This window comes from Symphalangus syndactylus, chromosome 6 (genome assembly GCF_028878055.3).
Source record: "Symphalangus syndactylus isolate Jambi chromosome 6, NHGRI_mSymSyn1-v2.1_pri, whole genome shotgun sequence".
Lineage (NCBI taxonomy): Eukaryota > Metazoa > Chordata > Mammalia > Primates > Hylobatidae > Symphalangus > Symphalangus syndactylus.
Genome location: NC_072428.2, coordinates 119,746,968 through 119,774,754, shown reverse-complemented (window position 1 = coordinate 119,774,754; position 27,787 = coordinate 119,746,968). Strand labels below are relative to the sequence as shown.

General features: G+C 42.3%; 1 protein-coding gene across 5 annotated transcripts in view; it reads left to right on the top strand.

Moving 5' to 3' along the window:
- UBE2H (ubiquitin conjugating enzyme E2 H) overlaps window positions 1-27,787 on the top strand; it is a 124,485-nt gene that overhangs the window by 26,245 nt on the left and 70,453 nt on the right. The window contains exons 2-3 of one of the 5 annotated variants that reach the window (XM_063641637.1): window positions 2,249-2,432; window positions 22,836-22,956. The exons of 2 other annotated variants lie outside the window; for them this stretch is intronic. The gene's annotated coding sequence lies outside the window, so the exon portion shown is untranslated. Of the gene's footprint in view, window positions 1-1,571; window positions 1,631-2,248; window positions 2,433-22,835; window positions 22,957-27,787 lie in introns of those variants that run through there. 2 more of the 5 variants (XM_063641635.1, XM_063641636.1) reach the window with 2 other exon arrangements.

The following is a 27,787-nucleotide window of genomic DNA, read 5'->3' as shown; positions in this document are numbered from 1 at the left end:
CAGGCTGGAGTGCAATGGTGTGATCTCAGTTCACTGCAGCCTCTGCCTCCTGGATTCAAGCAATTCTCCTGCCTCAGCCTCTTGAGTAGCTGGGATTACAGGCATGTGCCACCACACCAGGTTAATTTTGTATTTTTAGTAGAGAAGGGGTTTCTCCATGTTGGTCAGGCTGGTCTCGAACTCCTGACCTCAGGTGATCCACCTGCCTCAGCCTCCCAAAGTGGTGGGATTACAGGTGTGAGCCACTGTGCTGGGCGGAGGCCAGGAGTTTCAGACCAGCCTGGGCAACAGAGCGAGACCCTTTATCTTAAAAAGAAAAAATCATAGACTTTTTCAGATGTGTGACATTTGAAGAAGTAAAATACAGTGGAATAACTATAGGCTTCAGTCACGGATTGGATTTGTTATCTCTTTGCCTTGGTTTCCTCAACCGAAAAAGGAAGGAAATACTTATAATTTGTTTTGAGGTTATTTTATATGAAATGTATGTGAATGTATTTAGCATGTAATTGCTTACTGGGCAGATCAGTTAGGAATTGTAGTGGGCTGCTAGTAACAGTTCTGGAATAATGTAGTTGTGATGGTAAGTTAGGTAGGCAGATAAGGGCGGGCTTCATGTCCTCAGGGAATCCAGATTGCCGCAGTGTGTATTCCCAGCCCTCTTCAGTGCGTTACTTAATCTTAAAGGCATCGCTTCTGCCGTCACGTCACTGTTTCATGCAGTGGGAGGAAGAAGGGGGTGAGTAGGCAGAAGGCTAAGAGCTAGCTAAGACTATTCTCCTCCTCCAATGACCAAAGGAACTTTTCTGAGTGTCCCTCCCTACACATTGCCCTGATCATCCTGGGAGATAAGTGTCTCGTTGCAAGAAAGGCTGGGAAACAAGGCTGTTTGACTGCCCTGAATACAATCGGGGTTTTGATAGTAAGAAGCAGAGAATAGATACTGGGTTGGATCATGTACAGTGTCTTTCACAGTGAATGTTTCACTTTTTTCTTTCATTTACATATTTGGGAGCATTATTGTATAGGCCTAGCTCCCATGAACTGTCCCACACTGTGGATTTTATTTTTTTCTTGTTTTTTTTTTTTCCCACCTGCAGAACACTGTGAATTTTTGTTTATGAATATCTTTTTTCTTTTTTTTTTTTTGAGACTGAGTCTCGCTCTGTCACCCAGGCTGGAGTGCAGTGGCATAATCTTGGCTCACTGCAGCCTCTGCCTCCTGGATTCAAGCAATTCTCTGCCTCAGCCTCCCGAGTAGCTGGGATACAGGAGCGGAGCTCGCCACTACACCCAGCTAATTTTTGTATTTTTAGTAGAGATGGGGTTTCTCCATCTTGGCCAGGCTGGTCTTGAACTCCTGACTTCGTGATCCACCCGCCTTGGCCTCCCAAAGTGCTGGGATTATAGGCATGAACCACCGTGCCTGGCCGTTTGTGAATATCTTATGTCTTTTGGGTTCTGCTTTGCTGGGGGACTGGGCTTATGTGATAAAATTACTTACCTTGAGCATTAAAGGAAAACAAAAAGTTAAACTTTTTTTTTTTTTTTTTTTTTCATTCATAGTTTAGCTTGTACCCTCAACCTTTAGCTCAGAGGACCTGATTTGGGAGTTCGGCGGTGGTTGAAGGTTGGTAGAGGAGAGGCAGAGTGTTGGGAGGAAAAGAGACTGCCTGGAGGACCGTCCAGGGCTTTCGTCCTTGGCTCTGTGCTGCTCAGAGACCTTGGGGCTTTCACTTCCTTCTTGGGTTATCTGTGTCCTTATCTATCAAATAAGGGGTTGGTTTAGATGATTTTAAGTCTTTACAACTTGAGTATTCTGATTTTATATGTAGACATTATACATGCAACTCTTATTTTCTGTGTGTGTGTGTGTGTGTGTGTGTGTGTGTGTGAATGTAAAAGGCCTCCACAACCATATGTATACTTGGTATTGCCTTCTAGGGAATACAGAATTGAAGATAGAGTTATGACGTAAAGTTAAAATCTCATTTTGAATCTTACTCTCTTTGCAGATAAATATGCACAGTAAAACTAGATAAATTCTGCTATTTATTACCTTCTTGGTATGAATTTTTACTAGGGCTTTTTTAGAAGTTCAAAGTAGAAAACCTTTAACATCTTCATTTGGGATTTTAAAATGTGGCAGTGAAATGTTTCACATTTAGAAACCTGTGTTAATGTTAACTAGGAAAAGTCTCAGTCTTATGCCATTAGTAATGATGTGTTGTTATCTTTTCATTTCTAGAAATGGATCCCTGGAATTAGATGGAGTATTGTGAAAGTATAATTTAAAAAAAATGTTTTTGTAGAGACACAGTCTCACTATATTGCCCAGGCTGATCTCTAACTCCCAGGCTCAAGTGATCCTATTACTTTGGCCTCCTGAAGTGCTAGGATTACAAGTGTGAACCACCATGCCCATCCTGAAGGTATCATTATTAAAATGCTATCCAGTGTTCATAATCTGCTTACCTAATAATTCAAATGCTTTGTTTGCCCTGCTTAGGTCAGACTTTGGCCTACTCTGTGAATGAATCAGTTTTTGCTGTTGTTACAGATGGTAGAATTGAGTCAAGATGTTAATGGCCCTTGTCCAATATGGGGAGCTAGTTAAGAATGTCTTCTAATTCTATCCTGTGGAGTGATAGATAATTTGTTCACTTGATGGAAACTTATAGTTCCCTCGTGTCTTGTTTCAGTTTTGTTTTTCGTGTGGAATACATCTAGAGAGACAGTATGGTTTAGTGGATGGGACAGGCCCTTGTGAGAATTATTTCAAATAATTTTGTAATTTCAACCCAGTAAATTTCTCCATCACTGTTCCTGATCCCTGGCATTATGAACAATAGGTTTCAGAAAGCTTCCATGTTTTAGAACCTCTCCTACCTGAGATTACAGGTGTGAGCCACCACATCCGGCCAAGGTGTTATAGATTCTTTAACCTAAATTTGGCTTATTACTTGGAAATGTTATTGAGGAAATTGGTAATCAGTTTTATGATTTTCTAAATTACTATATAACTTCTAGTCATGTAAAAAGTGTCTAAGCTCGTCCAGTAGCAAGAGAGGGCTGCTTCAAATTATGATTAATGATATTACAGAACAAATTCTGGGTTGGTAGTAATATTTATTGGTTAAAATATAGTAGTAGGCCTTTAACATGGATATGACTGTAGATCTTTATTTTAGCTGCCACATATTTGTGAATAAAACCAAACTTACAAAAAGCAGGTAAAACTTTATTTTATTTTGAAAGTTAGTTGATAAGGGTAATTCAGATTGAATTGCATAATAATGGTAATATTAAGTTTCTTGTTTAACAGATACGGACTGGAAATTTTTCTTTCAGCACTTTGGGAGGCCGAGGCGGGTGGATCACAAGGTCAGGAGATTGAGAACATCCTGGCTAACACGGTGGAACCCTGTCTCTACTAAAAATATAAAAAATTAGCTGGGCGTGGTGGCGGGCGCCTGTAATCCCAGCTACTCTCAGGAGACTTGCTCCAACCCAGGAGGCAGAGGCTGCAGTGAGCCGAGATTGTGCCACTGCACTCCAGCCTGGGTGACAAAGTGAGACTGTCTCAAAAAAAAAAAAAAAAATTAAAAATAAGGACTTTTCTTTTTTTTTTTCTTTTCTCTTTTTTTTTTTTTTTTGAGACAGAGTCTCGCTCTGTCGCCCAGGCTGGAGTGCAGTGGCACGATCTCGGCTCACTGCAAGCTCCGCCTCCTGGGTTCACGCCATTCTCCTGCCTCAGCCTCTCTGAGTAGCTGGGACTACAGGCGCCCGCCACCACGCCCGGCTAATTTTTTTGTATTTTTAGTAGAGACGGGGTTTCACCGTGGTCTCGATCTCCTGACCTCATGATCCGCCCGCCTCAGCCTCCCAAAGTGCTGGGATTACAAGCGTGAGCCACCGTGCCTGGCCTAGGACTTTTCTTACATAAACACAGTACCATTATCACACCAGAGGATATTAATAGTAACTTCAGTTATATCATGTAATATCCATAGAGGAAATAATGAAATGGTGAGATGTTTCGTCTAGCCACTTTCAAAGAAAGAAAGCCTATATTTTTACATTTTAAACAACATTAATTAGACAAAGTTAGCACCAAAAAGATTGCTTTGAAACCCATGCAATGTTAGTGAGAAAAATGTTCTCATTCATTCTAATAATTTATGAAGTCAGCTTTTTTTTTTTTTTTTTTTTTTTTTGAGACAGAGTCTCTTGTTGCCCAGGCTAGAGTGCAGTGGTGTGATCTCAGCTCACTACAACCTCTGCCTCCCAGGTTCAAGCGATTCTCCTGCCTCAGCCTCCCAAGTAGCTGGGACTACAGACGTGTGCCACCATGCCTGGCTAATTTTTTGTATTTTTAGTAGAGACAGGGTTTCACTGTGTTGGCCAGCCTGGTCTGAAACGCCTGACCTCAAGTGATCCGCCCGCCTCAGCCTCCCAAAGTGCTGGGATTACAGGCGTGAGCCACCATGCCCGGTGAAATTAGCTTTTAAATTAGGGTTTAAGTTTGCTTTTATAGCTGCATATTTTAAAAAGTTTGCTTGAGCTCAGCAGGTTGGTCCTGCAGTGAGCTATGATTGCGCCAATGCACTCCAGCCTAGGTGACAGAGTAAGACCCTGTCTCTAAATAAATGAGTCCATTTTTCTGCCCTTAGAAAATATAGAATGATGAGTACAATTGGACCCTCAAGAGTAAAGACCAGAGACAGTGACACAGTCTAGTAGAAAATAATAGTGCCTGCTGCAAAGGGTCATTGTTACCAATAAGTGAAATTGTGTAGTAGTGGTTAGCACAGTATCTAACACATAAGCACACCAATGTTAGCTTAAAAAAAAAAAAAATCACCTGTAATATGTATTGATTTGGAACTATAAACACCAGGACTTTTTTTTTTTTTTTAGAGGCAGAGAGTCTTGATAGGTTGTCCAGGTTGTTCTCAAACTCCTGGCCTCAAGTGATCCTCCCACCTTGACCTCCTAAACAGTGAGCCACTGTGCCCGGCCAACACCAGGACATTTTAAAGGTTGCTTTTTTTTTTTTTTTTTTTTGACTTCTTCTAGTCATTTGTTTATTACATTTTTTCAATGACAAAATATTTTAAGTACCACAACAAATATGTGGAATAAAATAATGAACAGCATCCATTTCCCAGTTGTCAGATTTTAACATTGTCTTCAGAATTTTTTTTTTTTTTGAGGAAATAACACCTGAAGTTACACTAAAGCTTCCTGTGATGTCTTTCTGATTCCGCTTCCCTTCCTATCTTCTTGAATTGTCATCTTACCATTCATGTTTATTTTCTCATATATGTATGTATGTAGTATTTTGCCTGTTTATATAAATATACATTTTGATTCAATATTACTTTTAAGATTTATTGATATTATTAGAAGTATTCTAGTAGCTTTACTTCGTTTCCAGTTCATTTATATTGAGTTATATGTGTGTACCATATTTTTTCCATTTTGTTAATGCACATTTAGGTTATTTCCAGTTTTTCACGGTTATATACAGTTTCATAATTAACATTTATGAGTGTCTTTTTGAGCACATATGTGTTTTTCTGGGATAGTGTTTTTCAAGCCTTTTTGTTCACTAGAAACAGTAAGAAATGTACTTTACATTGATACCCAACATATGTGTGTGTATTTGCATAATGTTCATATATATATGCATAAATATTTACATGTAATGGAAATTATAGTTTTATAAAATATTTACCCTGAAAAAATATTTACCCATACAATGTGAGAGATGCATACTTGAGATATAAATAAATATCCCTTCATTTAAAAATAAGCTGATCAGGACAATATTTGACAAATAATAGTCTAATGTATGTAACCTGAAGCAGAATTGCTGCTTTTGATGGTGTTCATTTTCAGCTTGGCGAGAGATGAAAAATATCACTCTTCAAAGTAGTTTTACCAAACTCACATTCCCATCAGCAACATATGAGAGTTCCTGTTTATTCATATCCACACCATCATTTTTCCAGCTTTCTAACATTTTGCCTATCTGGATGTGAAATGGTATCCCAATGTTTTCTCAGTCTGTTTTCTAGTCAAATATTTTTAGTGCATTCTTTCTGTCAGACCCTGCGCAAAGCAGTAAAGATGCTAACAAGAGAGGTGAGACATGGCTTTCCTATTCTAGGGAGCTTGCGTTCTAGGAGAGAGATGAACTTTGTCTCCCAGTGAGTGGCAAAGGGACACACAACGGAGTGCAGTGTGCAGCCTGCCTAGGGAAATGGGGCTGTTCCAAGAGATGAAGTTTGACCTTGGTCTTGAAAGATGAGTGGGCATTTTCAGAGAGCTGTGGAGTTGAGGGGCATTCCAGGTGGAGGGGAGGTAAAGGCATAGAGCTGTAAAACCACATTATTCAAGAAACTTAATGAGTGTTCATGACTGTGTAGAGTCCCAGGATTGGTGAGGCCAAGGGATAAGCAGAGGAGAGCCTGCAGACATGGAGGCAGGTGGAGTTGTGTGCTGCCGGCACCCAGACTCATTGAAGGTTTCAAGTAGGGTGTTACCAGGAGTTTTGTTTTGTTTTTACAAGTCTAGGAATGGATTCTGGTATTAAAACAAACTTGATGGCCAATCAAGTTTTTGTCTTAATTTAAGTTTCAAACTCATTAGCTTAGCTGTTTACTATAGTCTTTTTGAAACAGGTAGATAATAGAAATTATTGTATTTCCTTTGAACTAGTTGGTCATTTTCTATTCTTTCCTAGCATATGACACATTTCCTTTCATCCATGTGCCATGTTTTTTGGTGCTTTTTGTTTGTTTGTTTTTGAGACAAGGTCTTGCTCAGTCACTCAGCTTGAGTGCAGTGACAAAATCATAGCTCACTGCAGCCTTGACCTCTTGGGCTGAAGTGATCCTTCTATCTTAGCCTCCTCAGTAGCTGGGACTATAGGCGTATACTACCACACCTGGCTAAATTTTGTATTTTTTTGTAGAGATGGGGTTTCACCGTGTTGCCCAGGCTGATTTCAAACTCCCGGGCTCAAGTGATCTACCTGCCTCAGCCTCCCAAAGTGCTGGGATCACAGGCAAGAACCACAGCGCACAGCCTTCTTTCTTTTCTTTCTTACATGTTAAACATATACATAGAGAAAGGGTCTACATTGTCCAGGCTGGTTGTGAGCTCCTGGCCTCAAGCATCCAGCCCATGCTCCTTAGTTTTCAGTGGGACAACAAATGGTCTTCACAGGTGTTTTTTATTGTCAAATATGAATAGGTATAGCTTTGTACAGGTTGGTAATTTTAAGAATTTGGATTTTGGAGCTGGGCACTTGAGCCTGGCCAACATGGCAAAACCCTGTCTCTGTATTAATAAAAATACAAAAATTAGCTGGGTGTGGTGGCACCTGCCTGTAATCCCAGCTACTTGGGAGGTTGAGCACGAGAATCATTTGAACCCAGGAGGCAGAGGTTGCAGTGAGTCTTGATTGTGCTGCTGCACTCCATTCTGGGTGACATAGCAAGACTGTCTCAAAAAAATAAAAATAAAAATTTGGATTTTTTGGATAATGTCTTTCATGAGGATACTTTCAGTCTTTATCTCTTACTCTTGCTACATTGTATGTAGCAAGTATGGATATAGTTATAAGAACTTCCTTTAGAAAGGTGGAGTGCCTCCTGTTAATCAACTGCATGTGCATGTATGTATATATAAAGGTGATGATATGAGAGATTGCTTTGGACTTCTTGCAGCTTTTGGCGTTCCTGGGCTGCCAGTCCCTTTTTAATAGGAGCATTTGTCTTGCTTTAAGACATGAAAGTTTGAGGCCTGCCAGTATCTAATAGAAGCAGTTTTTGGAGAGCAAATTATAGAGTCGTGTTTTGAAATTCTCAGTGCCTTAAAAGAATAAATGTGAACCATAGCATGGAATAGTAAGCACTTATTCGCGTGTGCATACTTGATACTAGCTTTTGGTGAGAAGTCTCACACTTGTGCTGATGTTAAGGCGCGTATTCAAAGGTATGTTGGTATGTTCATTGAGATGCAGGGGCAACACTGAGCATTGCATAGATCCTATTTTTAATTTAGGAGAATCCTATGCAGGTAGGTTAACTTTTTTAAACCTTACAGTTCAAAGTTGTTGTTTCTTTACCCCTCCTTTTCACCTCCCAGTTCAAAGTTTTAACTGTGTTTCCTAGCTCCCTGATATTTAACAAGTACATACTTCCCTGCTCTCTCTAAAATAAAGGCTTTTTATTAGTTCAGGATTTAGTCCAGGGAGACCTTTTACTGCGTGAACCATGCTTGAGATGAAAAGAACTAGACAGAAGCATGTGTTGCCCAGTGTCCCTGCCTGTGCCCTTTCTTCTCAGAAAACCCTGGCTAGTTGATTGTCTCAGCCTCATGGTCTCCTGTTACCACCAACCTCCCTGCACCCCAGATTCCAGCAGGCACACACACATCTGCACACACACAGTTTATGATGGAGAAGGAGTAGGGATGTGAGGGTATGTCCTCAGGGTAGGGGCTGGGACTATTTCATTTTCTTTCTGTCTTCAGCAAATGTAATGCATGTTAACACCTTGGCAGTAAAAGTGGGCTGAATCAGTTGGATACAAGGTGACTGTTCTAAAATAAACAAAATGAGAAGCAGCATAATCTCGAATTTGTAGGTAACGTGTGAGACCCAGCAAATGGAACTTTTTGTTTGTTTGAGACGGAGTCTCGCTCTGTTGCCAGGCCGGAGTACAGTGGCACGATGTCGGCTCACTGCAACCTCCACCTCCCAGGTTCAAGCAATTCTTCTGCCAGTAGCTGGGACTACAGGCACCTGCCAGCATGCCCAGCTGTTTCTTGTTGTTGTTGTTTTTGTTTTTTTTTTTTTTTTTTTTTTGAGACTGAGTCTTGCTGTGTCGCCCAGGCTGAAGTGCAGTGGTGTGATCTCAGCTCACTGCAAGCTCCGCCTCCTGGGTTCACACCATTCTCCTGCCTCAGCCTCCGGAGTAGCTGGGACTACAGGCGCCCACCACCACGCCTGGCCAATTTTTTGTATTTTTGGTAGAGATGGGGTTTCACTGTGTTAGCCAGGTTGGTCTTGATCTCTCGACCTCGTGATCCCCCTTCTTGGCCTCTCAAAGTGCTGGGATTACAGGTGTGAGCCACCGCTCCCAGCCACAAATGGAACTTTTGCAGGTGGTTTGGCCATTAGCCGTGTACATGCTCAGAGTGTGTTTAGGCTAGTGGACAGGATGTTCTCTGTGTGTACTGTGTAACCTTGAGGCTTTGCGTCTATTTCTGTTTCCCTAGAAATGAAATCTAAAACAGATAGGCTGCTTTCCTCCTTCCCCCTAGCTTTCCAAACAAAAGTAAGGCTTGTATATGTGAACTAGACTGTTGCAAAGTGCTGGAGAGGATGGCTGTGGTTTGGGATTTGATTTTTGGTAGGCTTTTTTTTTTGTTGTTGAATTGTTAGAACTTGAGTGTGATAAATGGCTTCTTTGTTTTTTTTTAAGTGGGAAGAAAATACAAGATCATTAACCACTTGTGCATATTCTATTTCAAATGGCTTAGAAATGTAAAGCAAATTTGTTAAAGTTTGTAGAAGCTGAGTGTGTTGATTTCTGTGGTGGATAAAAGCCAATGCTGTGCCGGGCGCGGTGGCTCACGCTTGTAATCCCAGCACTTTGGGAGGCCGAGGCGGGCGGATCACGAGGTCAGGAGATCGAGACCACGGTGAAACCCCGTCTCTACTAAAAATACAAAAAAATTAGCCGGGCGTGGTGGCAGGCGCCTGTAGTCCCAGCTACTCGGAGAGGCTGAGGCAGGAGAATGGCGTGAACCCGGGAGGCGGAGCTTGCAGTGAGCCGAGATTGCGCCACTGCACTCCAGCCTGGGCGACAGAGCGAGACCCCGTCTCAAAAAAAAAAAAAAAAAAAAAAAAGCCAATGCTGTATCTGGAAACTGTTTTCCTGTTTTTCTTAGATACCCCTTGAATCGGATCTGTTTAATGGAAGAGGATTTCTCTGTTAAGCTGGTTATAATGCCAGTTAAACTTTGTGTTTAGGATATTAGAGTCCTGGAATGAATATAATTACCTGCCTATATAAAAAAAGCTGAAGTCATTTGACGAAAACTTAACAAGTGTAGGCATATGAGCCATTTGAAAATGTAAAATGCATCTGAGAGAGCTTCCTGAGATTCAGAGGGTTTTATGGATTTTTTCTGGCTTTTTAATAATTGAGCTTTATATGAAATGTACATTTTAGCTAGATGGACTTACGAGGCTGATAGAAGTCAAGGAATTTTTAAATTATAGATTGTCTTTGCATTGCCTTTGGTCTGTTTCCGTGTTCTGAACTGATGATTGAAAGAACGATCTGTGGTACTCAACATTTTTATGGATTTTGAGATACAAAGGGAGCTCAAAAGGAACTGCATGCTGGGGATGGTAGGAGTTCTCTTGAAAGACAGGCAGGGTTAGGAGAGTCTGGGCCACTTAGCTAAGCCCGTTTGCTTTTGCTTTGGCCACAGGTACAGGCAGGCTGTTTTACTAAGAGTTAAAAGTTCTGCTTCTAAACAGATGCCTTTCTGTTTCAATGTTTCCTCCTGGTGCTCTGAAAACCGTATGTGGGGAAAATAGTTCGTTCTGTTTAGAAGTTAAGGGTGTTGCCTGCCTGAAAGCACCAGTGGTAGTATTTAGTATTTATTTATTTTTTTGAGACGGAGTCTCGCTCTGTCACCCAGGCTAGAGTGCAGTGGCGCAATCTCGGCTCACTGCAAGCTCCGCCTTCCAGGTTCACGCCATTCTCCTGCCTCAGCCTCCCGAGTAGCTGGGACTACAGGTGCCCGCCACCACGCCCGGCTAATTTTTTGTATTTTTAGTAGAGACGGGGTTCCACTGTGTTAGCCAGGATGGTCTCGATCTCCTGACCTCGTGATCCACCCGCCTCAGCCTCCCAAAGTGCTGGGATTACAGGCGTGAGCCACCACGCCCGGCTGTATTTAGTATTTATTTTAAAGTGTGAAGAAGCAGATGAAGAAACCTTCCTACCATTTAACAAGAGGGAGCCAAGCCCATGGTTTTTGTCTCAGGAAATGTGCTTCTGCCACTCCTTTAAAGCTATGAAAGTTAATTTCACAGCCTCGGGGAAAGACGTTGTTTCCGCTAAAGATCAGGTCTTGAAGTTGGAAGTTGTTATTTGGTCTATAACTTACACTAATGAAAAGCCTCTTGGAGTGCTTACTGTGTGCCAGACACATTAATCATAGTAGTAACAGCTGACATTTGAGCGCATCCTGGGCCGGGCATTGTGCTTTTTAGCACTTTAAATATCTTCCTCAGTCCTCAGAATAACTCAAGAGGTAGGTACTGTTTTCTTTTTTTTCTGTTTTAAAGATGAAACCTTAGGCCCCAATCTCATGCCAAGTAAGTTGCAGAGCTGAGAGAGAAGCTCAGTCTGTCTAACTTGGGAGCTTTGACTCTGAACCACTAAATTCTCTATTATGGTACTGATAATTCCCTGGACTGTCTGGCAGAGAGGGTGGTTCTTTATTTCATCAAGGGAGTGGGCTCAGAGAAGATAAGTAATTTACTGTCATAAGCCTTGTGTTGAAACCAGAACTCAAACCTGGGTCGGTTTGAAGTGAAAGCTTATGTTCTTGCCACTGAGTGTATGATATGACCTCTTAGAGTACATTACTGTAATATCTGATTTACAAAGATCTTTTTATTTCTTGTGTCAGCTGCCCTCTGTTTCTGGAGGGGAGTTGTTTAAAAAGTTGATTTTTAGTCAGGCATGGTGGCTCACGCCTGTTATCCCAGCACTTTGGGAGGCCGAGGTGGGTGGATCACTTGAGGTCAGGAGTTCGAGACCACCCTGGCCAACATGGCAAAACCCCATCTCTACTAAAATACAAAAGTTAGCCAGGCATGGTGGGGCACTCCTGTAGTCCCAGCTACTGAGGAGGCTGAGGCAGGAGAATCGCTTGAACCTGGGAGGCAGAGGTTGCAGTGAGCCAAAATTGCACCTCTGTACCCCAGCCTGGACAACAGAGCAAGACTGTCTCAAAAAAAAAAAAAAAAAAAATTGATTTTTGAGGTGGCTGTTGGGAACTTGATATGTTGTCTGCTGGCAGCTGTGTTACACCTGGTTGTGGTTCTGAGGCTGTCTGGCCAGAGCCCATTGGTATAGTCAATACATGTTACCTTCATAAGCTGTTGACACCAATCTGGATTCTAAGATATGCACTGAGTTCCAAGTGGGGAAGACAAGCAGATATGTGTTTCCTAGTGTCCAGATTCCATTTGTTCTTTTATAAGTGTTATCTCCTTCCATGTCGGTAACAAAAGTATGGGGTCATAGTTAAGTACAGAGCCTCTGAGGTCAGACTTGGTTCTCTCACCCGCTCCCTACTAGGTGACTTGAGGCAAGGCTCTTAACCATTTTTTCCCCTGAGAGACAGGGTCTGGCTCTTGCTCAGGCTGGAGTACAGTGGCATAATCATAGCTCACTGCAGCCTCTAATTCCTGGGCTCAAGCAATCCTTGTGCCTCAGCCTCTGGAGTAACTGGGACTACAGATGCATGCCAGTGCACCCGGTTAAAGGCTCTTAACCTTTCTGAGGCTAAGTTTCCTCATCTATAAAATGGATGGATGTCCTCATGAGTTATTGAGGGGCTCGAATGAAAGAAACAGGCCTTAGATGCTTGGAATGGCATCTAGACATGATGGGTGTTCAGGAAATGATGGCAGTGGTGGTGGAGATAGCAATAACTTCTCTGCTGTGTGGCTCTTCTCTTCTGTTACAAAAGACCAGGACCTTTTGTAACAGGTCGAGGTGAATGCTTTCTGGAGTAGACTGTTGTGTTAATGCTCTGAATTGGATATAAAGTAAAATTTGGGATTCCCTTTATTTTGTTGGCACATGTAAGTCAATAAATTGCCTTGTAATTTAAATCCTATATTGTCAGATTCTATGCTGTACTCTTTTTTTTTTTTTTTTTTTTTTTGAGACAGTTTCGCTATTGCTGCCCAGGCTGGAGTGCAGTGGCATGATCTCAGCTCACTGCAGCCTCTGCCTCCGGGGTTCAAGCCATTCTCCTGCCTCAGCCTCCCAAGTAGCTGGGATTACAGGCGCCTGCCACCATGCCCAGCTAATTTTTTGTATTTTTAGTAGAGATGAAGTCTCACTATATTGGCCAGGCTGGACTCAAACTCCTGACCTCAGGCGACCCACCCGCCTTGGCCTCTGAAAGTGCTGGGATTACAGGCGTGACCACCGCGCCTGGCCCAATGTTGTACATTTTTATATTCTTTAAAACCTTGACTTTTATTAGAAATGCACTTGGTTGTGTTGAACAAAATATTTGACGAAAATTTTTAGTGATTAGCTTTGATAATTATTAAAAATGAGCCTTTTGAGTTCTTGTTGAACTTGAACATAATGTACATTTCGTTTCTCAAATGGAGAAACTGAGGTAGCAAGTAGGGATAGGCTTCACCTAAAGGCTATTGAGTAAAGCATGAGTGAGCAGGTTTTATAAGGGCCAAAAACAGGTTGTGCATCCCTCATCTGAAAATCCAAAATCTAAAATGCTCCAAAATTCAAAACTTTTTGAGCACCTACGTAACGCAAGTGGAAAATTCCACACATAAGTACTTAACACAAACTTTGTTTCATGTGCAGAATTACTTAAAATATTGTATAAAATTACCGTCAGACTATGAGTATAAGATGTGTATGAAACATAAATGAGCCCAGTGCGGTGGCTCATGATGTAATCCCAGCACTTTGAGAGGCTGAGGTGGGAGGATCGCCAAGCCTGGGAGTTCGAGACCAGCCTGGACAACATTATGAGACCCCATCTCTTTAAAAAAGAAAGAAATGTAAATGAATTTCATGTTTAGACTTGAGTCTCATCGCCAAGATATGTCATTATGTATATGCAAATAAATCCAAAACATTTCTGGTCCCATGCATTTCAGATAAAGAATACTCAGCCTGTAGTAAATATTTTAGGTTTTGTGAGCTGTATGGTCTTTTTTGCAACTATTCAACTCTGCTGTTGCAGCACAGAAGCAGCCATCAATAATACATAAATGAATAGGCATGGCGTGCTCCACTTAAACTTTATTTACAAAAACAGGTGGTGGGCCCTAGTTTGTGGACCCCTAAACTGAAGGAACATTTTAAATTCTATCTCATAATAAAGGCCTACCTTGGTCCTGCATCTCTGTGTGTACATGTATTAAAGGTTGTTTTTCCCATAGGCTTCATTCTCAGTCATCTTTTCACATAACACATCCTTTGCTATAAAATGATTCATGGACCCGGTATGGTGGCTCACGTCTGTAATCCCAGCACTTTGGGAAGCCAAGGCAGAAGGATTGCTTGAGGCCAGGAGTTTGAGATTAGCCTGGGCAACATATCAAGACGTCGTCCCTACAAAGAAAAATTTAAGAATTAGCCAGGCATGGTGGCACACACCTGTAGTCCCACAGCTACTCGGGAGGCTGAGGCAGGAGGATCACTTGAACCCAGGAGTTCAAGGTTACAGTGAGCTATGATGATGCCACTGCCTTCCAGCCTGGGCAACAGAGTGAGACCCTGTCTCTAAAAAATAATTTTAAAAAATCATATATGTGCATTTTTGGTTGAGTTGTTGTTTCCTAAACTCTAGATTAGTGTAGGTGCCTGCCTTCCAAATATCTCTCCAAGACGATCCCAACAGGCCCGTAAAACTTTGCATGTCCAATACCGATTTCAGTACTATTTCTTCCAAACTCTCACTGCAATCTGTTTTTTTGTTTACTTATCTATTGCCGAAGTGGGAAACCTGTGTGTCTTAACAACCTCCCTCATCCTGTTTGTTCTGTCCTCGTTTTTTTTTGTTGTTTTTTTTTTTTTTTTAATTGAGATGGAGTCTCACTCTGTCACCCAGGCTGGAGTGGTGCAGCGGTGCAATCTCAGCTCACTGGAACCTCCACCTCCCAGGTTCAAGCAATTCTCCTGCTTCAGCCTCCTGAGTAGCTGGGACTACAGGTGTGTGCCACCATGCCTGGCTAACTTTTTTTGTGTATTTTTAGTAAAGACAGGATTTCACCATGTTAGCCAGGATGGTCTCATTTTCCTGAACCTGTGATTTGCATGGCTTGGCCTCCCAAAATGCTGGGATTACAGGCGTGAGTCACCATGCTTGACCTGTTCTGCCTCTTTATTCTCTCCCCCAACCCTGCCCTCCATCGCGACCACCACTATTTGATTCAGGGCCTCGGGACCTTACCTGGACTGTTGGAGATAATCTCACAACTTCAGGGCTCCCTGTATCTAGTCTTGTCTCTTTCCAGTCTGCCTTTCATCTTGGCTGCCAGAGTGATCTTGTTTTTGTTTTTGTTTTTTTTGAGATGGAATCTTACTTTGTCACCCAGGCTCAAGTACGGTGGTGCGATCTCTGCTCACTGCAACCTCCGTCTCCCGGGTTCAAGTGATTCTCCTGCCTCAGCCTTCTGAGTAGCTGGGATTATAGGTGCCCACCACCACACCTGGCTAATTTTTGTATTTTTAATAGAGACAGGGTTTCACCATGTTGTCCAGGCTGGTCTTGAACTCCAGACCTCAGAAAATCAGCCTTTCTCGGCCTCCCAAAGTGCTGGGATTACAGGCATGATCCTGTTTTTAGTACATCTGAATTATGCTACTTCTTGCCTAAAACTCCTTAGTTGCTCTTTAGCGCCCATAGTTTAAAGCCTAACCTTGGTATAAAAATCGGTTTGATGGAGTCTTGGTTTAAAAGTCAGTTTGATAGAGAAGTAATGCCTTCCTACCATCGGTCTAAGATACAATGCTGTGCTGTATGCCTCTCCCCTCCCCTAGCCTTCTCAAGGGACACTTCCTAACTCTTCTAAAGAGTCCCTTTCTCTTTTGGCTAACTTTTTTGTTTTTGTTTTTGAGATAGAGTCTTGCTCTGTCGTCCAGGCTGGAGTGCAGTGGTGCAATCTCGGTTCACTGTAACCTTCACCTCCCGGATTCAAGTGACTCTCCTGCCTCAGCCTCTTGGGTAGCTGGGATTACAGGTGCCTGCCACCACACCCGGCTAATTTTTGTGTTTTTAGTAGAGATGGGGTTTCGCCATGTTGGCCAGGCTGGTCTCGAACTCCCGACCTCAGGTGATCTGCCTGCCTCAGCCTCCCAAAGTGCTGGGATTATAGGCGAGCCACTGTGCCTGGCAACTTTTGTTTATTCTTCAATATTCACCTCAAGCCTTGCATCTTCCTCAAAGCCTTCCTTGAACCACCCCCCCTCTGTATTTGTCTTCGACCCTTTTCCTGTCTTCTGTATGCTTTAATCGAACCCTTTGTTTTCCCCTCAGACCACTTTATATAATCAGCTGTTTGCTGTGGCTCCAACTCCCACCTCTTTCAAGCTGCTCCTTAGAAGACAGATTCTGTGTCTTAACTCTTTGTCCCTAGATCCTAGAACTGTTTGTATTGCATCTGGACTTAAGCATTGTGAAGAATGAGTGGAAAATGGTAAATATTTATTACTAAAGAGGTGGGGCCACATGTATATTTATATATTTTTTTAATACAGACAGGGTCTCATTATGTTGCCTAGGCAGGTCTTGAACTCCTAGGGTCAAGTGATCCTCCCACCTCAGCCTCCCAAAGTGCTAAGATTACAGGCGTGAGCCACCACTCCCGGCCCATTTTTCTCTTTTTGAAGGATTCTTATTTCTACTCTTCCAGGGCAATTAGAAGCAAAAGGAAAAGACCCTTGGACTGGAGTCTGGTAGAAAGAATGCTCGGTGAGCGGACCTAGGGCTCTGAACTGTCCCCTTGTATGTTTTTCATGGCCTTGCAGCTCACTCCTTGGAGCAGTGGTTCTTTGAGGTGTAGGTCAGAAATTCACGGGGTGCTTCATCAAAGTGTGCATGTCTCATGAATACCTGCCCCCTGCCTGCCCCTCTCTAGGTATCAGTGGGGCGGGTAATGTCACTCTCCTGGTGATTCTTGTACATGTTTCTTCTTCCCATTTCCAGTCATTTTTCCCACCTGACATTTTCTCCCTGCTCATTATATTACATAGTTCTTTATGATCTTTCTCCTGTGTTTTGTATTCCTTCTCTGAGAGAGAGGGGCTCCAGTTGCAATGAGGTTCAAATGATGGTTTTAGTGTCTCAATTAAAACTCTGAATGCACTTACATTTTTTTAGTAAAAGCATTGGTATAGATGATGGCTAATATTCCAGAGTTAAATAGTGTACTTCAGATAAAAGTGAGTTAAATTGGCTTTTATATCTAGGAAGTTACATTCTGAGTTCTAAGCAATGGACTTAAGAACTTTTGAAACAAAACTTAAGGCTGTTAGTTAAGGACCCATGGAGTCAGCTCTGCTGTAGAGAACATCATTCTATACCTCCTGCCTTATTCCCCTCTTGTGACCCCCGTATTTCTTCCCTTTACTGGTAAGAAACCCAGGAGCAGGCAGTCTTTCTTGGGGATAACCATAGATTGGCCCTTGGAAAGTGGGTTGGAAAATTTGAAGGTGGTGCTCATTTGTGTTTAAACAATTATTTGCTATCATATTTGGCAGTATGCTTTGCTGGTTTTTAGATTGAACCTATGCAGACAGTTAGCTGGAGCCTCTAAAGAAGAAACCTTTTTATTCTTAAGTGACTGACTGCTTAGTAATCTACATAACAAATGAACCATTTTGCTTCAGAGACGTGAAATAGGCATCTATAAATGAATAGTCTTTGAAACTAAAGTTGTTAAGACAAAGTTCATCTTTTCACAGTAGGGTTTCTCCAGAAAACCCTCTTTACTCTATTGAAATGCAGCTAGTTGAACTAGGAAAGCATATTCCAATAATAGGCCCATGCAATTAGCCTTTAGTATAATGGAATGAATGGTGGAATTTTTTGTGCATTGTCATCATCAATTGGTGTTAGTCCCAAACCACATAATAGCTAGAAACCTTGATTGGGAGGCACAAAGGTTTCTTATTCATGGGCATGCTTTAATTCTTGAAACTAGTAAAACGTTAGACTCTTAAATCTTAACACTTTTTTGATAACCATCTACTGCTGGTAAGATAAAGATATGGTGCTTCGGAATTATGTCATTATTTTGAGTTAGAAGAAATGTCGAGGAACTCTTCATTTAGCACCATACCCAAGCCAAACCTCCTATAGAAATTACACAGTGGTGGTGTGCTGGTGAATATTGAACAGCCACCCTGGGGAGGGGGATAAAGCCCTGATTTGTAATGTTTGCTGATTTCTGAGGTATAAATACTCTATCATGGCTGGTTTCAGGCTACTAGTATTGTGTTGCTGAAGTTGGGAAAAAATGTGTATGTTCAGCTGGCGTGAATTAATCTCAGCTATCAAATGTTCAGGATTTTACAGCCTGATTTTTTTTCCAGCCTGTATTTTAGTAATCTGCTTATTCTTGTCTTTACCTTTGTCCTTTGTTTTTAAAAAATTGGTCTTCCTGAGGTATAATTTATGTGCAGTAAAATTCAGCAATTTTAAGTGTATACATTTGATGAGTTTTGACACATGTATACCTCGCCACAATCATGATATTCCATTACCCTTTCTGTACACAGTTGCCAGATTAATTTTCCTAAAATCGTGCTTTGCATCTGTCGTCTACCTCGTCATAAAACCTTCACTGGCTATGTACTGTTCATAGGATAAAGTACAAAATTCTGTGGTCTGGCTCTCTACCGTCTTGCTTTTTGTCTACTTATCTGCTTTTATCTACCACAGCCTGGCTACATGAACCTCTTATTCCAATAAAACTGATCAACTGGTTCTAGGCACAGTTGCTGCATCTGTGCCTTTGCTGTCAGCTGTACCCTGCCTACGATACTCCTTGGACGTCATATTCCTTCTTGACTGCTTGGCCTTTCCTTAAAGTCTGGCTCAAGCCCCATTTTCTTATATGATCCAGGCTTTACTGATTACTTCTGCATCCCGACAGCTGTCATACCACTTGTTTTGGCACTTAACTATTGCAACTTGTATTGAAATTCCAGAGGTGTTTTTGGAGTCATTTGATCTTACCCAACAAAGTTGTGAACTATGATGGGGTAGGAAACATACAACGGAGTTTTTAGCACTTTGCTCAAAAAAAAAAAAAAAACAAACAAGAAAACCCCCTAATAAATGGCTTTTGATGATGATAAACCTTTAAGCAGCTCTTCCAACTCAGTGAGTTGCAAATTCAGTAACACTACTGGGGAGAATGGTACTCTGCTGTACCATTGACGTAGAGACTGAAGGTTTGGTCTGTCCCAGAGCATAGATGTGTAGTAATGTCTCTCAAAACTAGTATTAGTCATTAAAATGCACATTGGAGATTTTATCTCTGCCTTGAAAATTCATCCAAAGGTAGTTAGCTTCATGGACTTTGGACTTTTGGCAAGGATTAAGTGTTTAAAGTAGGTCTCCAGAGAAACTTCTTTGTTTCTCTTAACCAGCTTTATTGCACTTTTTGAAGTACTGGTAAGAGGTCAGGAGGGTGTATCTCATTGGTTTCCTTCCTGTCCCAGGAAGCCATATTATGGTATTCTGAAATAACTTTTTCTTTTTCAGTAACTTTAAGCAAATTTTTTTCTCTTTAAAACTTGAGTTTTCTCTGTAAGACATTGCATACTTGTTGAAAGCAAACATTAAATGATAACCTAACAAATACTTAAAATAATTCTAGATGCCTGTTTCTCAGGATACCTTGTAGGTTCCTTTTCTCTTAAATACTGACTTTACTCAGGGCTGGGCACGTGACTCAACTGTAATCCCAGCACTTTGGGAGGCTGATGCGGGTGGATCACATGAGGCCAGGAGTTCGAGACGAGCCTGGCCAACATGGTGAAACCCTGTCTCTACTAAAAATACAAAAATTAGCCGCATGTGGTGGCACACACCTGTAATCCCAGCTACTCAGGAGTCTGAGGCACAAGAATCGCTTGAACCGGGAGGTGGAGGTTGCAGTGAGCCGAGGTGGCGCCAATTGCATTCCAGCCTGGGCGATAGAGCAAGACTCTGTCTCAAAAAAAAAAAGAAAAAAAAATTGGCTTTACTCGGGGTTTCACAGTTCATCCTTATCTGTTGGTAGTTAGTACCCTATTCTTGAGTGATTTCATCTATTATTGCCTGAATGTGTTTTTAGAATAAAAATTCCATATTTCTTGAGCTCTGGTCTTGGATGGCCAAATGCCTACTGGACATCTTCTCTTTGCTGCTTTTCAGAGACCCCAGATTCAACATGTCCTAAATGGAACGTCTCTATAAGTCTTTTTTTTTTTTTTTTTTTTTGGAGACAGTGTCTCGCTCAGTGGCCCAGGCTGGCGTACAGTGGCACTATCATAGCTCATTGTAACCTCTAACTCCTGGGCTCAAACCATCCTTCTGCTTTGGCCTTCTGAGTAGCTGGGACTACAGGTGTGAGCCACTGTGCCTGGCCTCTCTGCAAGTCTTAGGCTCTCTCTTATTTCTCGATTGCTGAATGGTATTACCATCAGCAATACCAAGATAACTCAACTTGAGATAACTCAAGCCAGAAACCTTGGAATCATCCTTGGCTTGTCCCTCTTCCTTCTCTTTCTGTGTCTGTGAGGTTCACCTCAAACATTTCTTTTTCTTTTTTCTTTTTTTTTTTTTTGAAACAGAGTCTCGCTGTCACCCAGGCTGGAGTGCAGTGGCGCGATCTTGGCTCACTGCAAGCTCCGCCCCCCAGGGTTCACGCCGTTCTCCTGCCTCAGCCTCCCGCGTAGCACCTCAAACATTTCTTACAAAAATCCTTTTCCTCCTCTATTTTGAGTTCTGGCCAACCTTATCCCTTGTTGGGAAGGGGACTCCCCTGCCTTCCAAGCATCTAATTTGTGAACTAAGAGCAGATCTACTTCCATGGCATCAGATGAACCAAGCTCATAAGTCTGAAAGGTACAACTGGAAAACCAGCATATAATTTTAATTGTGTACCAGTGTGTCGGCTCCCTATAGGTAAACATAGCTGGGATCCCATTCTATCACTGGAAAGAAGGTTATTTGAGAAGGAGTTAGAACAAAAGCAATGAGATGAATCAAATGTATAATGGTCTGACACAATCTGATGATGCCACCATCTCATCGTAGATCTGTTGTGACCAGAAACCTCATGTCTATGAACAAAGACTCCTTTTTCTCCCCTATCCAGTTGCTTCAGTGGCCCCTGCCAGTCTTTCTTTTTCATTCTTCTTCTGTGCTTGCAGGGGTGACCTTTTTATGAGATACCTTGATCCTTTGCATGTCTGAATACATTGATTCTGGCTGTACTTGAATCTTGCCATGTGAGAAACCAGATTTTCTGTTTCAAATGGCTCGTACTCCCCTCAGTCATTGTGTGTTGATCTCGAGTTGAACTCTGAGGGGCCATCTTACTTCATGTCCTTGGAAAAAAACTTCACTGTAGCTGCCATATAAGAGCAAAATGCTAATCTGCCATTGCATTTAGCCAGCATCACCACCTCTTGAAAACACCTTTGGCTTCCCCACCTCCTGGATTAGGACAGGAACACCTTCAGTGTGCCTCCTCAGCACTGCTGAGTAACCCTCATGTCACTCTTATCTGCCTCTTTGGTAATTTTTTTTTTTTTTTTTTTTTTTTTTTTTTGAGATGGAGTCTCGCTCTGTCGCCCAGGCTGGAGTGCAGTGGCTCAATCTCGGCTCACTGCAAGCTCCGCCTCCCGGGTTCACGCCATTCTCCTGCCTCAGCCTCTCCGAGCAGCTGGGACTACAGGCGCCCGCCACCACACCCGGCTAATTTTTTTGTATTTTTAGTAGAGACGGGGTTTCACCGTGGTCTCGATCTCCTGACCTCGTGATCCGCCCGCCTCGGCCTCCCAAAGTGCTGGGATTACAAGCGTGAGCCACCGCGCCCGGCGCCTCTTTGGTAATTTATTGATTGTTCATTTCCCCACTAAACTTGGAGCTTTCAGAGGGCAGATGCTCTCTTATTTCCAGATCCTACTGTCTAGCGTAGTGCCTGGCACCTACTCACATTATTCATTTAACCAGTTTCTGTTGAGCATCCACTGACACGTAGCCGAGGCTAGGCACTCGGCTAAATGTCAGGAATAAAGGCAAATAAGGTTCTTGCCCTCTTGGAAGTCGAATTTCGTTCGAGGTGAGGGAGGATGTAAAAAGACAAAATAGTACTCATGATAAAACCTACAAGGAAATAGACAATAGAATGAGGTAGAGAATAATTGGGATGGTCTGCTGGGCATGTACTTCAGGTGATCGGAAAGGTCTCTAAGGAAGTGCCATTTAGACACAACATAAAGGCCTGGTGCAGTGGCTCACGCTGTTAATCCCAGCACTTTGGAAGGCCAAGGCAAGAGGATCGCTTAAGGCCAGGAGTTTGAGACCAGCCTGGCCAACATAGCGAGATCCCCATCTCTATTAAAAAAAAAAAAAAGACACACCATAAAGGATAAGAATCAGCAAGCTGTCTGTCAAAACAGGGAAATCAGGGCTGGGCAGAAGAAACAGCCATTGCAAAGGCCCTGGGGAGGAAGAGAGCTTATTGTGTTTGAGGAAATGAAAGAAGACCAGTGTGTCTAGAAAGGTAAGAGAGGAAGAATGTGGCAGACTGAGACCACGTCAGGCATATTGTGGGCTTGAATGAGTGAAATTAGACAGCTGTCGATAGAGTGAGTGATTCACATACTTTAGATTTGTTTGGAACTAGCACTGTTACAACTTGGGATTCTAAATGTTAATTTTCCACATTCTTTTCTGGAATGTTAATACTCAAAAAATAATGATTGAAGGATAACCTAGAACTTACTTTTTTTAAGAGACAGGGTGTCACTCTGTTGCCGAGGCTGGAGTACAGATGCCAGCATAGCTACCTGTAGCTTGAACTCCTGGGCTCAAGGGATCCTCCCATTTCAGCCTCCTCAGTAGCATGGATAACAGGTGTGTAACACTGCTCAGCTAGTTTTGTTTTGTTTTTTAAATAATAGAGATGGGGTCTTGCTTTGTTGCGTAGGGTAGTCTCAAACTCCTGGGCTCAAGCAATCCTCTTGCCTTGGCTTCCCAAAGTGCTGGGATTAGAGACGTGAGCCACCACACCCAGCCATAGTTTTAAAATTTTTGTAGATATGGCGTCTTGCTGTGTTGCCCAGGCTGGTCTCAAACTCCTGGCCTCAAGTGGTTCCCCCACCTAGGTCTCTCCTAAAGTGTTGGGATTACAGGCATGAGCCACTATGCCTGGCCAAGAATTTCAGTCTTTATGTGAAATATATCCTACAATTACAGACACTCTTAGGATGTTCCTTTTCTTGCCTGAATTCCTATCCCTCAGGAGCCTGGAATAAAGCTATATTGAGAGTTTTCTGTGTCTTATTGAGAATTTTCACATAGTCTTATTAACCGTCGTTGCATTCTGCTGGTTGATCTATTTTAGCACAACTGTTGAAATACATACTATTCATTTAATACCACATCCTTATCTGAAAATCAGTTCAAGGATAAGCACAGCTGAGTCATTTAAGCTTGTATGAGTACAGTTTTTGAACTTTGTGGATGGTGCTTTAAACTAGTGTTTAGATTCTCTGTAGGTGCGAGGCTTCTTTCCTCGCCTGCTCTCACACATTCTGTGCCCTTGGCTGCACTAGGTTGCATATGCATTATTGAGGTTAATGGGAAGCCAAATGCAGAGCAGGGAGCCACAGTGAGTAGCAGCTCTACGACTCAATAGCAGTCCGACCTTGGACAGGGTTGCAGCCCGACAGTGTATTCATTTTTTATAATGGAAGCAATACTTGCATGATAGGGTTGTTGAGAGGATTAAACGATGTAACATATATAAGACACTAACACCTCTTGATAGAGGCTTGGTAGATATTTGGCACCTGTTAATCCGCAGTTTCCCCATAGGGTGAATATGCTTATCCCCACTTTTGTAAATGGTGGGGGGAGGCAAGGCTTAGAGATCATTTCACTTGCCTTAGGCTGGTGCTTCTCAGTCACTGGAGACTCTTGTTAAAATTCAGATTTTTATTCAGTTAGTCTGAAACTGGTGTCCAGTGTGTTCATTTCTAACAAGCTCCTCCACCTTAAATAGATAGGATCTAGGCTACTTCCTAGGAAATGGGGGAGATGGTCCTCAAACCCAGGTTTGCTCTTCTCCGAAGCCTTCCCCGGTCCCATGGAGCCTCCCGTATTCTCACTTGTGCAACAGGTTTTTTGTTTGTTTGAGATGGAGTCTCGCTCTGTCGCCCAGGCTGGAGTGCAATGGCGCATCTCAGCTCACTGCAACCTCCACCTCCCAGGTCCAAGCGATTCTCCTGCCTCAGCCTCCCAAGTAGCTAGGATTGCAGGTGCCTGCCACCACGCCCAGCTAATTTTTTTTGTATTTTTAGTAGAGACGGGGTTTTGCCATATTGGCCAGGCTGGTCTTGAACTCCTGACCTCAGGTGATCCATCCGCCTTGGCCTCCCAAAGTGCTGAGATTACAGCTGTGAGCCACCGTGCCCGGCCATGTAATGGTTTTGTTAAGAGACTTGTATGTAATTTAATGATTCCTTAGACTACTAAGATCTAAAGTTACATTTTTTTATTCATTTGCTCAGCCTTTACTTAGAACTCTTTGTATGCTGAGTTCCCTTTTTAAAGATCTACTTTGAAAGAAGTAGGACCAAGTGGAAATGGGTTAATAATACTTAATGTTGTCTGTTGGACAATTACTTGTTGTCTCATCATGTTAAATACTCCACATTGTTCTTCTGTCTCCCCCGCTTCCCCACCAAACTTGCTCCTGCTACTCCTGCCTGCCTTTTATTTTTGTTAGAACAGTGTCATTGGCCGGGTGCAGTGGCTCACACCTGTAATCCTAGCACTTTGGGAGGCCGAGGTGGGTGGATTACTTGAGGTCAAGAGTTGAGACCAGCCTGGCCATCATGGTGAAACCTCATCTCTACTAAAAATACAAAAAATTAGCCAGACGTGGTGGCGGGCACCTGTAATCCCAGCTATTCAGGAGGCTGAGGCAGGAGAATTGCTTGAACCCGGGAGGCAGAGGTTGCAGTGAGCTGAGATCGCACATTGCACTCCAGCCTGGGCAACAGGAGCGAAACTCTATCTCAAAAAAAAAAAAAAAAAAAAAAAAAAAAAAAAAAAAAAGAGTGTCATCATCTACTACATTGGAAATATCAGATATTCTTTAGTCTTTCTTCTCCCTCGTATACAATTAGTCATCCACTTCTTTTAGTTCTTCAAAATCTCGTTGAAATGTGGCTTCCCCTCCAGCCAGTCTGCTGCCTGTCATCGCTTACCTGTCTGTGCATTAGCCCCCACCGACCTCTATCCCACCAGCATCTCCCCGTGGCGCTGTGCAGTCTTGCTGTTGGTCACCTTCCTCGTCAGAACAAGCCTGAGTGTGCCACACTCCTCTCCACAAGCCCTGTGGTCTTGATAGAGAGAGGCAAATAGGGTGGCTCAAAGAACAGACTTGAACTAGACTGCCTGGGCTCCTGTCCTCCCTCCACAACTCACCAGCCACAAATAGTGAGAAAGGTACATTTGCTAGGGAAAACATTTAAATACAAATACTCATCTTGATGTGTTTAAACATGTTGAGACAGTTCTGTCTGAGGTGAGGAACAAATTAAGGATAGATACATTGGTTTCTTATTTAGTGTTTAAGACAGTGCTTATTTCTTTGAGGAAAAATACTGTAAAGAAAAAGAAAACACCTGGTGCGGTGGGTCACGCCTGTTAATCCCAGCACTTTGGGGGGCCGAGGTGAGTGGATCACGAGATCAGGAGATAGAGACCATCCTGGCTAACACGGTGAAACCCCGTCTCTACTAAAAATACAAAAAATTAGGCGGGTGTGGTGGTGGGCACCTGTAGTCCCAGCTACTGGGGAGGCTGAGGCAGGAGAATGGCGTGAACCTGGGAGGCGGAGCTTGCAGTGAGTGGAGATGGCGCCACTGCACTCCAGCCTGGGTAACAGAGCGAGACTCCGTCTCAAAAAAAAAAAAAAGGAAAAAGAAAACTTAATCATACAGTGCTATATGGCTCAGAAGTGAATAATATTTACATGGTCATAACATAATCTCTAAATAGTGATTTGGCCAACAATGGTGATGTGATTGTATTCCATGGAGAGGGAGAAGAAACATGGGGGTGAGGTTGAAAATCCTGATACTCCAATGTGAGAAAGTCATTTGATAATATTCGAAACTATAAAATCAAATAGTATATACAAATGTTATATAGATACAGTGAATTATCTTCCATGTGTTTGAATTATCTTCTATGGGATCTCACATTTAGTCAAGGGTAAACTCTATGACTTTTAGCAAATTGGAGAGTAACAAATGTGTTACATTAATGTTGGATGTTGAGGTAATTAAATCCATGTCATTTTGTGAGAACACATTATTTTGCATGCTGTAATAGCACAGTAGTTTGGAATAAGGAGCTATTTGATGTATCAGGTCCACCTAAGAAATAAGTTAACTTCATATCCTATTTTGGGCATAGATTTATTTTAGTATTTTAATTTTTTTTTTGAAATGGGTCTTACTCTGTAGCCCAGGCTGGAGTGCAGTGATGTGATCTTGGGTCACTGCAGTCTCCACTTCCCATGTTCAAGCGATTCTCCTGCCTCAGCCTCTTGAGTAGCTGGGATTACAGTTGTGTGCCACCACACCTGGCTAATTTTTGTATTTTTAGTAGAGATGGGGTTTTGCCATATTGGCTAGGCTGGTCTCGTACTCCTCACCTCAAGTGATCTGCCTGCCTCAGCCTCCCAAAGTGCTGGGATTACAGGTGTGAGCCATGGCGTCCAGCCCTGTGGGGGCACAGATTTAGAAGTACAAATACTTTTTAAGTGTTTGAGATGTAGGTAAAATACTACTCCTTGTTGTTTAAGTGATGCCGTATCAGACTAAACTCTGTCCTTTATTTTTAGTTTTTTCTGATCAGGTTCTGGAGTTAACCTGTCTCAGGTTAAGTGAGATTTAATTGATTAGCCTTCTCTTTGAGATAGTTGATGAAAGGTGCTTCATATCTTAGTAAGTTTTTGTTCATGAATCCGGAGCACATGCACTTGTTGTGTTAGAGAGGCAAGAAGGAAGATCAGTAGAGCGAATCCCTGTGAAAAGCATGCTTTTCCCAATGGGTCACCTAGCCAGGGCTCTGTTGGATTGGTGAACAGCATGAGAGAAAAAAAGCACTGGGCAATTTGAGCTGCATTTGGCAATTGAGGTGGTGTTTAAAGGTGAACTTTACTATAAAAGCTTTAATACTGGTGTTGGTGAGAGCATGAGGGAAACAGGTCTGCTCATGTGATGGTAGTTAGAATGTAACTGGATGCAACCTTTTTGAAGGATATTTAAGCATTATATATCAAAATTAGATATACAGCCCTTTGAATAGAAGTTCCACTTCTAGAAATTGCAAACAGATACTTGAAAAAGTATACCAACAGACATGTTCTGGGATATTTATTGTAACTAATAGCAAAAAAACAAAACAAAACAAAAAAACAGCAGACAACAGCCTTCCTATTCACTAATGGATGTGAAATTACGGATAGGTAAATTATGGTATATTGACATTATACAAGCACTAAAAAAAGGAGCTTAGATCTATATGTCCTCAAACATATCCTCCATAGATGCATGGACAGAGGTATTTACAGAACAGTTTGTACCTACGTGTCTTTGTGTATGTGATGACGTGGATGTGTGTGTATGTAAACATTTCTATGGAAAGTGCATAAGCAATGGTAGTA